Source organism: Pelobates fuscus, chromosome 5, assembly GCF_036172605.1.
Source record: "Pelobates fuscus isolate aPelFus1 chromosome 5, aPelFus1.pri, whole genome shotgun sequence".
NCBI lineage: Eukaryota > Metazoa > Chordata > Amphibia > Anura > Pelobatidae > Pelobates > Pelobates fuscus.
This window is the reverse complement of record NC_086321.1, coordinates 231,411,661-231,426,136: the sequence shown is the minus strand read 5'-3', so window position 1 is coordinate 231,426,136 and position 14,476 is coordinate 231,411,661. Positions and strand designations below refer to the sequence as shown.

Below are 14,476 nucleotides of genomic sequence, written 5' to 3'. Positions count from 1 at the left end.
AAGTTAGCATTTATATTTGTTTGTGTGTTAAAAATGCAAGAAACGCTAACTTTGGCCGGTGTTTGTGACTAAGTGGCTACTAAAAAAGGCTGAACATACCCCATTTGCAATACCTTGGGTTGTCTTCTTTTGCAAATGGTATGCCATCATGGGGCTAATTCTCATTCCTTGGCTACCATACGCTCTCAAAGGCAACCTAACCAATCGACAAATTTCAATAAAAAAAAAGTAAAATCAAGCCTTATATTTGACCCTGTAACTTTCACAAACACTATAAAACCTCTACATGTGGGGTACTGTTATACTCAGGAGACTTCGCTGAACACAAATATTAGTGTTTCAAAACTGGAAAATGTATCACAACAATTATATCCTCAGTGAAAGTGCTCAGTGAAATGCAAAAAACTTCACTTTCACTGACAATATCATCGCTGTGATATGTTTTACTGTTTTGAAACACTAATATTTGTGTTCAGCGAAGTCTCCCGAGTAAAACAGTACCCCCATGTACAGGTTTTAGGGTGTCATAGAAAGTTACAGGGTTAAACACAGTGCTAGCAAATTAAATTATCTGGACTTTCGGCCTGGGTTGGCAGGCAGGTCCCTCAAATTGCAATCATTAAAATTACTTAATTAGGTAAAAATATTACATAAATACACATGTAGAATTTTAATATATATATACATATTTATATATTTGACGTCTACGTGTATATTTATGAAATTATTTATGTAATTATGTATATGGACATATGTATATTTCGTATTGTTTTTATTTATTTATTTATACATAGATATATATATATCATTACATTCTAAGTATATTTTGATATAAATATATATATATATATATATATATCAAAATACTGTTAGAATAAAATTGCATATATAAATATTTTTTTTACAATTAGTAAAAATTATTTTTATTTTTTGTTATTTATTTTTATTAACATATTATTTGTATTTTATAATAATATATATATACTATATATATAGCAATTATATATATTGTATATATTCGTGTGTAATTTAAATATAAGTGTATTTTTATATTAATATACGTATATATAAATATAAAAATACACTTAATATGACATTATATATGATACATATACATATACTATATATAGATATAATACATGTATATATATCATATATATATACACATATTATTATTTTTTTTTTACACTGATTTTACACTGTTTTTTTTGCTTTATTTTTTTGATTTTTCACTTGCAGGGAGACTGCCTGTCAGCACAGACAGTCCCCCTGCAGGCAGACACATGGACACCTATTGCGGTCATGTGATCGAGTGATCACATGGCCGTGGGGTCCTGATCTGCCGAGGGGGGACTGCCCGGGCAGACAGGCAACCCCCCTGGACCGGGTGGAGCACTGATCGCCGCCGTGGGACCGACGGCGATCAGGTAAGTAGCCCCAGACCGTTATGACGGTTCAGGACCGTCAGCGGTCCAAACGCACGTTTTACCGCTGACGGTCCTGAACCGTCAGCGGTCCTGAAAGGGTTAACAGAGATATTACGCTAGCTTAAAATTCAAATCTATGTCACCCATGAAAGAATAGTTTTAAAGTGTAAAAATATTTGATGCATTTGAAGTGACTCAGGGAGGCAGACATTTTCATTAACATTATGGGTGACACTATGCAGTGCTCACTTGAAATGTCTCTCCCGGGCCCATGAAAGTCTGCCTTCAAAGAAGCATTTCGGCAACCCTGCCTCCATATGTTTAATGGAATGAACTACCAACTGTTCCATCTAGGGATCAACCAATATTGATTTGTTAGAGCCAAGACCGATAATCTGTGAACTTTCAGGCAGATAGCCGATAACTTACCGATATTCTGTACATTTACCATTTAAAAAAAAAAATATATTTCTTAAGGTAAATGCACAAAATATACATGCCACATGTAGTGGATGCAGTGTGTTTAGACAGGGGAGTGGTGTGTGTAGTGGATGCAGTGTGTATTTGTGTAGTGTGTATATAATGGATGCAGAGTGTGTTTGTGTAGTGTGTATAGTGAATGCAGTGAGTGTTTGTTTAGTGTGTATTTAATGGATGCAGTGAGTGTGTGTTTGTGCATTGTGTTTATAGTGAATGAAGTGTGTGTAAAGTGAATGCAGTGTGTGTATAGTGTGCGTAAAAAGAATGCAGTGCGTGGGTAGTGTGCATAAAGTGAATGCAGTGCGTGTATAGTGAATGCAGTGCGTGCCTTTTCTATTTTTTTGTTTCTTCCTGCTTGTTACCTGGCCAGGGTGGGGGTATATAGCATTCCCTGGTGGTTCGGTGGCATGGACTGTGCAGAGGTGGCCAAGCAAGCGCTTTCTTACCTTTCCAGCAGCTCCCTTCAGCTACCCTGTGTAAATCTTGCAGTCTGTGTGCCGCACAGAGCGCTGCCATGGTAGCCCGTGGCAACGTTCTGACAGCTGCGGGACTCGCGAGTTTTACACAGGGGAGCTGCTGGGAAGGTAAGTAAGTAGTTGCTTGGCCACCCAGGACCGCCGTGCTTGTCATGGGCCCGGCGGTCCGGTTATGTATTATCGGCAATATTGGTATTGTTATTGGACGATACCATATTGCCGAAAATACCGAATATCGGCCAGACCGATAATCAGTCGACCCCTAGTTCCATTGAAACCAGGACGGACTTTATCGTCACTGGATACCCTAAGTTGCCACTGCCTTGGTGTGGTCAAGCCAGCTGCCAGCTGTAGTTTTTAGTCCATCTGTGGGGAGGAAGAGAGTCCACACTATAAGGACAAAAGTATTGGGACACACCTCATTATTGGATTCAGGTTTTTCAATCAAACCCATTGCCACAGGTGCATAAAATCAAGCACCTTGCCATCCAGTCTGCATTTACAAACATTTCTGACAACATTTGTCATTCTGAGGACCTGTGATAGGATGCCACCTTTGCAATATGTCCGCTCGTGAATTTTCACTCATCGCTGTTTGGCAATCTGATGAGCAAGTTGGGTTTGGCGGATGCCAGGAGAAAGTTATCTTTCCTGACTGCACTGAGCCAACTGTAAAGTTTGGTGGAGAAGGAATAATGGTACAGGGCTGTTTTTCAGGTGTTGGGTTGTTTTTCAGGGGTTAGGCTAGGCCCTTACTTCCAGTAAAGAGAAATATTAATGCTTCAGCACATGTTGGACAATGCTATGAAGAGAAGAAGCTCTTATAGTTGCAAAAAGGGTGTACCAAGTACATACTAAGGTCTATGCATTTAGAATGCAATGTCATAGAAGTCCTTGTTGGTGTAATGATCTGTAATGTAAAGGTATCCCAATACTTTTGTCCATATAGTATACATATAACATCAAAAAGTATAGCACACTAGGATTTCATGAAAATGTAAAACATATATTTGGAGGAGGCAGTTGCTTCATTACTGTCCTGATGTTACAGGAGTTTTTCAGTGACATTACCTTGACAAGTAGGGATGCACCGAAATTTTCGGCCAAAAATATGTCAAATCTGTCAATAATTACAGCCCCCCAACCCGGCACTGTATCAATGACAGTCCCCAACCCAGCACTGCCACCACTGACAACCCCCATGACAAAGATTCCGGTGGTGAAGCTCCTGTGCTGTTTCCTGGCCTGGCTGTGACCTACCCATGTGTGTCAGGCAGTGAGCGGGCTGTGCCCAGTGTCCCAAGTCTGGGCTGCCCGCAGGGAGCGGCCCTGGCAGGGAATGGCCCTGGCAGGGAATGGAGGACAGAGGCCAGTACCTGTCACAGGGAATCCCACCATTCGCTGTCACTCCTTAGCGCGGCTGCCGTTCACTTCGCAGCCATTACCTGGGATCCCGGGATTCACCATCCAAGTCCGGCGGCGGAGAAGGGTCTCGGGGTACCGGCAGGGAGCGCAGTCCCCGTCTGCCTGGGGAGAGAGCCCGCACAGTCTTGACCTCCACCGGTTGTGAGTTGCAGACTGTGCTGTATCTTGAGATCTCAGGCCAATCAGAGCGTTGCTGCGGGTTTCCCCGGCAACGCTCTGACTTCTGGGTATCGCGAGATCAGCACAGTCTGCAGCTCACACCGGGCGGAGCTACAGACCGGGAAGACAGACTACCGGACCACCAGGGAGCATGGACACTGAACCACCAGGGAAAGATTTTTTTGTTTTACATGTTAAAAAAAAATAAAAAAATAAAAAAACATTTACGAAAAGAAAAAAAATTAAAAAGTGTTTTTCTAACACACTCCCTTCACTGTCACCAGTCACCCCCTCCCTCAGTCATGGTCACCAGTCACCCCATCAGTCACTCTGCCACCAATCACCCCCTCCCTCATTATGTAAAAAAAAAAGTCTAATATTAATAAAATAATAGAAAAAAACAAAACAAAAACTATTTTAAAATAATTTGGGGAGAAAAAGTCATTTCCGGTTTCGGTTTTCAGCCAAGGACATCTTGAATTTTCGGTTTCAGCCCAGAATTTTCATTTCGGTGCATCCCTACTGAAAAGTATGGGAATGGGAACTTTAAAATGCTGCAAAGCATATTTTTGAATGAAGCACATATTCTCTGTAGACACACAGGCACTTTGAAAATAATCCAGGCATTATACTACACTACAAAAAAATGCAACCACACCATTCACGAATGCGCTTTTTTATGGCAATCTAATTTACATGGCAAACCCTAAAATTATCTTTCCTTCAATATATCTGACTGTAATTGATATTACTTTCAATAAGAAAAGGCTTGTAAGAGTGATGGGGCTTAAAGTCCGCATTGCCTTTAAAACTGGCTGTTTAAAAAAAAAAAAAGAAGTTTTTTTTAACTCCCATAACTATCAAACATGTTTTGCCTGGATGTGAATCGTGGGAATTACAAGTCATGACATTTTGAAGATAAGTATACCCTAAACCAAAGTTCCCCCTAATTTTTAAGTTTCTCTAAACACCCACACCAAGCAGCAACACCAACTCTGCCCTAGTCATAACCATAACGCTACACAAACTATGGTCTCTCAGTGGAGGTGTCCAAGTCTGAGGAGCAGCTCTTTAAAGGTCAAAGGGAGTGAAGGGCATTGAACCTGTAGTTATGTTAGGGCAATCCCTGCATTCCGCGTCAGCGGCCCGGGACCCTACTGTGCGGTAATCCCCCTTCCCACCCACTACCCTCTCCTAGTCTTGTCTGTCAGCAACTTCTGGAAGTCAGTGTTGTATGCAGTTGCCAGTCAGTGTGTCCAAATGTCTACATAAAGTTGGAAGCGGTCTTGTGTTCTGTAAATCAGTGCCTCTAACCTTCTTAAAGTCTTCCATTCTATCAAACCAGGCTGTAAGGGGCGATGTGAGGTCTTGTTTCCAGTATAAGGGGATGATTTGTTTGGCCCTATTTAAGATCCGGATCGTCAGGGATTTCTTGTATTTGGTGGTCGGTAAAGTGGTATGATGTAGTAGATATGGGGCCGGTCAGAAGGGAGGGGAGCAGTCAGAGAACTTCTGAATGATGGCGACTATTGCCTTCCAGAAAGGTTTGATCTGTGGGCATTCCCCCCAGATGTGGAGAAACTATCCTGTGGTCACATGGCACCACCAGCATCTGCCGTCCAGTGCCGGGTTTATCTTTTGGAGGGCCTGTGGGGTTCGGTACCACATGGGTAGTACTTTGAACCCCGTTTCCTGGGTCTTACTTGCTAAGGCACAATGCTGAACTAGGTCACAGCTCTTCTTCCACTGTTGTGGTGTGCACCTAATCTAAAACTACAACGTACAAATAATTTCACTAGAAATCAAAACATACAAAAAAACAATTTTTTAACTATTAATAAATGTTTTTTTAGATGTAACACGTGCATATCATGTACAAAAACACACAAAATGGAAAAATGCACATCAGAGTTTAAGTCTAACAGAAACAAAAAGCTCTTTAACATTAATGAAATTTTAACATGCAATAGTAATAACGTAATCTACATGTTAGAGTGTCCATGTGGACTACAATACGTCGGCAGAACAAGGCCATTGAAAGTAAGAATTAGTGAACACTGCCGTAATATTGAAAAAGGCTACAAAAATCACTCTGTATCTGCGCACCTTTTACAGCACAACAAAGACCCCAGCCTATTAAAATTCTTTGGTATTGCTAAATATAAACCACATTGGAGAGGGGGCGATACCATCAGAAACATAGGCAAGTTAGAAATGGAGTGGGTCTATCGTTTAGATACCCTCCACCCAAATGGACTTAATATAGAATTCGATTTGGTTCATTTTTTTTTTTTTTTTTTTTTTTTTAAATTCTTTATTTTTCACGTGCAAAGGGTTACAAACAAGCTTGAAACGCCACGACAGCCGTATCAAGCGCATACAATCGGCATAAAACAGTTACATGGCTTTATATAGATTGCACATTTTATATTTAGTTAATATGAGAATCGTAGATAGTCAAACTTAAGTTATGAAATAGAGGATAAGTTAACTTAGTCCTTGCATTTTTTTTTTTTTTTTTTATATTAAGTCATGCTAAGGGCAGACATACTGATGAAGCATTTTGGCAAGGTCTAGGTAAGCTCTGACAATTCAACATCATTAGAGGGACTAAAGTTGCTTAAACATGTATCAGGCTGTTGATTATATGTTGAGTAACATGCTAGACAATTTCTAATATCCAATCTGCTCTAGCTAAAGTATGCAAGGTGTGAGTACAGTGTGCTAGACTGGTGAAGTGTACATATACTGATAAACTAATAAACATGAAATGAAACAATACTGTGCATTGTTAGTAACAAATGACAGGTAGCCTCTCCGTTCGCCCTTCATCCAACACCGCATGCTGGCTGTGATAGAGAGTTCTCTGTGTCGGCAGTTAAGCAGCCTCTTGTCATCTCGGGGTACCGCTGGGAGCAAGAATTGGTCGGGTGTCGCGTGAGTTCTCTCGGGCAGTGCTGGGGCCGCTCCGATCTCCGTGCCCAGTTTGGGACGGGAGTCCCTTCCCTGTGTCCATGGGTCCCGCTGAGTAAGATCTTCCGGTGTCTATTAGCTGGGCTGTGCAGCTGGAGCAGGTTCCCTCTCGATGTGGTGTGCACCCGAGGAGGCCCTGGCTTCTCCAGTCCCTTCCGCTTTGCTGCTTTGCATTGGTGAGGTAAGTACTGAGCTCTCTGCCTCCATCTTCTATCTCTGTTCGTTGCCGGAGCTGTAGGTTGTTGAGAGGAGAGCGGAGGCTGTCTAGATGAGTGGTCATCCGCTATTTGTAGTGTCCCATGTTGCTGCTTGTGCGTAAGGGGGGAGCGATGTGGGGGGAACCCCGGGGTGAGCCCCTGTTTAGGCTTTAGGCGACTCACGCGTCGAGAGTTGAGGTGATTAGGCTTGCGACGGGTCTCCAGAAACTCTAGCCAGTGCTGGCATTTCCACAAGCTGCGATGTGTGCAGTCCGCTCTGTGTACTGTTTCTGTGGAGAGGTAGCTTGTGAGGGTTCCGGCCCCAATGCCATCCCGCATGGCCTCCGCCATTTTGGTGACACTGCCTGGGGCGTGGGTCTTAGCGGTCCTGCTGCTTCGTCCGTTTCACTTGTAGGCGATAGGGTCTCGAGGGTGTAGACCGGGATAACCCCCCCGGTCCAGAGGGGGGGGAACGGGGCCGGTATCCCCGCGGGTCCGACTCTACGCCCCGAACAGTAAGCGGCAGGGCAGCGGCCGTCCGCCCTGCTCGCCTCCGGAGTAGGCCTTGAAAAAGTCGGGTAGGATTCCTCCTCCAGGGGACTGTAGCCTGTCGGGCCAGCCTCACCCTGGAACTCAGGGCTCTCTGCCCGGCGGGGGCCACCGTTGCCGGCAAGTTTTGTGCCAAAATTCGTGGATATATAGCGGTTTCTAACTTTAGGCTGCAGGAGCTGGTCTCACATGCGACCAGCCAGCTCGGCGGTCCGGCCCCGCCCCCGATTTGGTTCATTTTTTATAATTCATTTTGTAAATTTCATTTTTTATAACTCATGTTCTATAATCCACTTTCAATGGGTGTTTATAAATTCTTTTACACCCTTTTCATGCAGATACTACTGTGTTTTTATACTATTTATATTTCCCCTAGCTGTATATACATGTCCCCTTTCTATTTAAAGTATGCCCTTTTCCGATATGGCATCCTTTGAGCTCAATTTCTGTCACTAGCCCACATCCAAAATGGCGGCCGGAACAGTTTCGTTTATGACACTATTAAGTAATTATTATTTATTTTATGTCACTTATATGCTCTATGTGTATCCATTTCTATAATTGTTCAAGTTATTAGCTGATCCGATATGTTATGTTATGGTACACCTCTGATCTCTATTTTTGAACTTTCCAATAAATCGCCCACATCCAAGATGGCGTCCGGAGAACTTCCGTCCATGCCATCTTGCCGAAAACCGGAAATGAGGAAATACACATAGTAGAATCGATTTTCACTATCATATACTCCATGTGTGCTCACATCTGTAATTATTCAAGTTTTTATCTGATCCAATATGTTATTATGTTATTGTATACCTTTGATTCCTATTTTTGAACTTTCCCACAAATTGCCCACATCCAAGATGGCGTCCAGAGAACTTCCTGTCTATGCTATCTTGCTGAAAACCGTAAATGAGGAAATACACATAATAGAATCGATTTCCACTATCATATACCCTATGTGTGCTCACATCTGTAATTATTCAAGTTTTTATCTGATCCAATGTTATTATGTTATTGTATACCTTTGATTCCTATTTTTGAACTTTCCCACAAATTGCCCATATCCAAGATGGCGTCCAGAGAACTTCCTGTCTATGCTATCTTGCTGAAAACCGGAAATGAGGAAATATGCACAGCAGAATCGATTTTCATCATCAGAGAAGGTATATAATCTCAAGGACCCCAAGCAGCAAGCATTCACTTTTGAGAAAGCTTCGGCGAAACGCGTCAAGTGAGGAAGAATTTTGGACTTTTATACAGGACTGGTTTTATAGTTTATTATTCACTTTTTACTTATTGTATTAAAGTATATATATTTTTTAAACTATCCAGGCATTTCTCTTGTCCTCCTTCCTATTTAATACTGCTTTGCTGCTATACCTGGGTCCACTATATCCCGAGGTGGGGATTATTCCACCTTAAATTCTCCAAACTAGAGCAGGTCGTTGCTCTAGTATATGTAAGTAGGATCATCTACTTTTACTACAATATTTTTATTTACTTACTATACCATGTGGCGTATTTTACTCTTGTTTTTCATTTAACGAATACTCACACCTATATATTCACCAACGGTCTTGAACCTCAAGAAATCCATAGACGGAGATTATTCCGTCCAGGCTCTTAACACCGAGCTGATATAGCTCCTCAAAATGTGAGTGTGAATATAACACCTTTGTTCTTGTGGAATTATTTCGTTCATACATACTGTACCATTATTTGTATTTTTGTTTCTCTTTTTTTAAGTTACTCCGCTGGCCAGTATTTCTACTAAACGTATGTACACTTTCTGATCTTTAGCGCTGTTCACCTTTCTATTTTATCTGTCCATTTATCACAAGGTAGAGGGAACACCTTGTTGGTGAACTGCTGCTCACCCTTGAGAAGAGAGCGCTTATTACTCTTTTGCATTTGAAATTCTCCCCGATTGCCATTTCCCATTTCCCAATGTATGCTGGTGCTGGAAGATTTAAGTTTTGTTGTAGTAGGGGTTATAGGAGGGAGATCACATGGGTTGTGGGTCTGGGTCAACGCATGTGTGTTCAAATGGGGGTAAGGCTCTATACAAGTTTGGTTGTTGGGGTATCTGGCGCATGAGCGGTTTCAGTTCTTATTTCATGCTGTGTAGAAACGTGCCCGGGGTTCCGTGTAAGAGGTCAGGTAGACGTCTTAGCGTGTCGCCTACTGTCATATGTCTGATCTCAATACAAAAAAACAGGTCCTGCGCTCACTCCCATCAATCCTGGGCGGCAGCAATGACCCCAGTACACATCAGCCCCAATACTTACCGTAAAAAACAAAGAAAAAAAAGTTACCTGCGCTCTCTCCTAAATCCCTATGTATATTCAAACAAATGGAGGTAATTTAGTTACTCCAATGGCCATTGGAGGGAATGCCCATAGTGTGCAGGTCTAAAGGAAACAGGGACAAAGTAAGCAGCTGCAGACTTTAATACAAGTTAGATTTTACTATATTTAGGGAGGCTATGATGGTGGTTTTAACCCTAAAGGGTCAGGAATACACATTTGTGTTCCTGACCCTATAGTGCTCCTTTAACGTCTGGGTTCTGTTTCACTGCATGTAGGAATGGTTCGAGGGCAGGGATAAAGAGCAGTGGTGAAAGTGGGTATCCCTATCTAGTTCCGCGTCGTATCTGGAAGGATTCTGTGTATGCTCCATTAATGCACACTCTGGCAGTGGGGTTATCAGAGCGCTGAGATCCAGTTGTGCATGTTTGGTGCCATTCCGATGGTTTGCAGGGTCTGCAGAAGGAAGTCCCAATCTACCCCCAGCAGAAAGCAGAACTAAGCCCTCTTCATGTCTCTGGGCCTGATGCCTCAATGCCAGCGCCCGTGTCATCTCTAGCTTCTCGGAAGGGTATAAAGCCCACTTGATCCGCCTGTACCAGATTAAGCAGGTATGTTTTCATTCTGGTTGCCAGAATCTTTGCGAAAAATTTCAGGTTGATGTTTAGGAGTGATATGGGTCTCTATTGGCAGCCAAAGTTTGGGTGGGCAATCTCTGTCCCTGTGTAAGAGAGTTATATGCTTTTAAAAAGTGTGGATACAGGATGTCTGCAAATTGTTTATAGTGGCGCAGCGTAAGCCAATCTGGGCCAGGGCTTTTGCCAGTGTTTGTGGATTTAACCGCCTCAGCTAGTTCTTCTATGGTCAGCAGCGTTTCCAGGGTTTCCATCGCCTCCCCTGTAAGTAATTGAGTGACCATGAGCTCCCAGGTATTCTCGTATGGACGTTCGTCCGGACATCTATGGGCCACACCTATTCGATGACTCTCTGGAGTATAGATTCTCGAAGTACACGCACGCTATCGTAGCGATCTTGTCTGGCAGACGTTGGGACAAGCCTTCGCGGTGACGTAGCTGGGCTATATAAGATTTATTATTTTTCTTGTTGATAAGTCAGGCCAGTAGTCTGCCACATTTATCGCTGTTGACATAGAAGTACGCTTTCGAGCGTTGAAGTGGACGTTGGTAGCGGCCATGCAGGAGGGTAGCCAGCTTGCCTCACGATGCGGCAATTTCTTGGAAAGTGGTCAACGTTTGATCAGCTTTATGAGTCGTCTCCAATACGTGGATAGCATTGGTAAGATTGTTAATTTCCGTTTCCCTGCTCCTTTTTATAGAGAAACCTCTGATCACACATTTGTGCGCCTCCCAGATCACAGGAGTTGGCTTATCAGCCGTGTTGTTGGTGAAATAATGGGTGAGTGTCTTGTTGGTGTCCTGTAGGACAAGTGGGTCAGACATGAGTGTTTCGTTTAGCCTCCAGTTTATGGTGCGAGGTCGGCAGAGGGGCGATTTTAAAGTCATGGTCAGTGGGGCATTGTCAGTCTACGTCGTCACACCTATATCTACGTATTGTATTAAGTGGAGGTAGTAGTGCGGTATAAAAAAGTAGTCCAGTCTGGAGTATCGGTCACGAGGGATGGAATAATGGTGTAGTACCTGCCATCGGGGTGGAGAGCCCTCCAACAGTCAGATAGTTAGTGAGAGTGTAGGAGAACGTTGTGGAGCTGTTAAACGTGGTCTGGGATTGCAGAGGTGTCAACCCCAGGGTTTAGAGCGGCATTGAAGTCCCACCCTAGAATCAGAAGGCCTTCCATGAATGGTACAAGTGTGCGAAAGTGTGGTTTCCAAGAACTTGCCCCGGGGAAGCATTGTGAGCGTAAATGTTGGCCAGAGTATATACCTGGTCTAAAATCGTCCACTTAATAAATATGAATCTGCCCTCCTTGCCTATGAGGGTATCTTTTAGGCATGTGCATGAGGAAAATTTTCGGTTCGGTTCGGTTCGGCATTCCGAAATTCGGGATTTTCGCAATTCGGCACTTTAACACTTTGGGAACTTCTGGACCTTCTATTGCAGCCGCTTAGTAGACAACTCCCTAATTCCCACGGTATTAGGGAGTTATCTACCAAAAGGCTGAAAGACCTAAATTGGTCTTTCAGACAAATTTACTAATACTAAGTAAATATGACTTAGTATTAGTAAAGTTTGCCCCTACTCGCTATACCGCGAGTAGGGGCATGTCTAGTTAACAGTGAGCAGCCTGTCGCTGCTCACTGTTTAAAAAAAAAAAAAAAAGTAGGGTCCCCCCTCCTGAGCCCCCACCACTTTTAAACTAAAGGGGGACCTATTGCCCCTCCCCCCCCCCGGCCCCCACCCCTGAGCGGCGGGTGGGGGCCCTAAAGTAAAATGATGGGGGGGGGGACCTATTGTCCTTCCCCCGGGGCCCCACCCCTCAACGGCAAGCGGCGGCCGTACATACTAATAAGAGGGGGACCTAATGTCCTCCCCCTGGCCCCCACCCCTGAGCAGCGGGTGGGGGCCCTAAATTGGAATAAGGGGGGGTACCTAATGTCCTCTCCCCTGACCCCCACCCCTGAGCGGTGGGTGGGGGCCTTAAATACTAATAAGGGGGGGGGACCTAATGTCCTCCCACCTGGCCCCCACCCCTGAGCGGCGGGTGGGGGCCCTAAATACTAAAAAGGGAGTGGGGACCTAAGGTCCCCCTCCCCGGCCCCCACCCCTGAGCGGCGGGTGGGGGCCCTAAAAAAGAAAGTCCCCACCTCCCCAGGTGACTAGGGGTCCCCAAACCACTAGTCACCCCCTCCCACCCCAAAAAACAAATTATCCCCCTAAAAATAATAAGGGGGACCTTTAAGAACCTGTGTAAAAAAATACTTACCATTCGATGTTTTCTTTCTTCTAAAATCTTTTTTCAGCCCCATAAAATGCCAAATAAAAAACTATAATAACTGACGCAATAAAAAAAAAAGCGCCAAAAAAAAATCCTTCTTCACCCAGCAAGGGCTCCGCGCAGACTGAGCTCTGCAGGGCGGGGGAAGGCTTATTTTACACCACGTGGGAAAGTTCTTTGGAATTTTCCCACGCTGTGTAATTTGACTCATAACTAAGTAACCAATCAGAAAGTTATGAGTCAAATTACACAGCGTGGGAAAATTCCAAAGAACTTTCCCACGCTTTGTAAAATGACACAGAGCACTCTGATTGGTGGATTTCAAACCAACCAACCAGAGTTCTGTGACAGGTAAATGAAGAGACTTACCTGACAGTCTCTTCATTTACCTGTCAGAGCACTCTGATTGGATGGCTTAAACCCACCAATCAGAGTGCTCTGAGCCTAATTGCAGGGCGTCTGTTATTATGGTTTTAATTTGGCCTTTTTGGGGGCCGAAAAAAGAAGATTTTAGAAGACAAACATCGAATGGCAATTTTATTTTTATTTTTTTATTTTTTTTTACAGGTACTTAGTTAAAGTTCCCCCCCTCATTATTTTTAGGGTGAGGGGGGTAGGTAGGGGGTTAGTTTTTTTTGGGGGGGAGGGGGTGACTAGGGGTTTGGGGACCCCTAGTCACCTGGGAGGGGGGGTTAACTTTTTTTTAGGGCCCCCACCCGCCGCTCAGGGGTGGGGGCCTGGGGGGGGGGGGAAGACAATAGGCCCCCCTCTATTGGTATTTAGGGCCCCCACCCACCGCTCAGGGGTGAGGGCCAGGGGGGAGAACATTAGGTCCTCCCCCTTATTTTACTGAAGGGCCCCCACCCACCGCTCAGGGGTGGTGGCCAGAGGGGAGGACATTAGGCCCCCCTTATTATAATTTAGGGCCCCTACCCACCGCTCAGGGGTGGGGGCCAGGGGGGTAGGACATTAGGTGTCCCCCCTATTCTGATTTAGGGCCCCCACCCGCCGCTGAGGGGTGGGGGCCCAGGGGGAGGAAAAAAGGTCCCCCCCCACATTATTTTACATTGGGGCCCCCACCCGCCGCTCAGGGGTGGGGGTGTGGCAATTTGTCCCCCCTTTAGTTTAAAAGCGCGGGTGGGGGCTCGGGAGGGGGGGGGGGTCCTGTTTTTTTTTTTTGTTTTGTTTTTTTTTAAACAGTGAGCAGCCACAGGCTGCTCACTGTTTAATAGACATGCCCCTACTCGCGGTATAGCGAGTAGGGGCATAATTTACTAATACTAAATAATCTTTACTTAGTATTAGTAAATTTAGCCGAAAGACCAATTCAGGTCTTTCAGTCTTTTAGTAGATAGCTCCCTAATACGGTGGGAATTAGGGAGTTATCTACTTATTCATTCCTGTCATTACATTGACTGGCCAAGTAACATTTTATATGAATGTATGTTAATTGATTGTTGTAAGTGTTGCAAATGCTTACAGGTGAATCCTGGCTATGTTTGTATACTTTTTATTTAAAACTGTATACAATGTAACATTCTTCTTCTTTCACTGGGTAAGTATATTA

The 14,476-nt window shown here is 44.0% G+C and overlaps 1 protein-coding gene across 3 annotated transcripts in view; it reads right to left on the bottom strand.

The window, feature by feature from the left end:
- The window catches only part of KDM4C (lysine demethylase 4C), a 585,611-nt gene that overhangs the window by 525,470 nt on the left and 45,665 nt on the right, over nt 1–14,476 (bottom strand). The window lies entirely within an intron of this gene.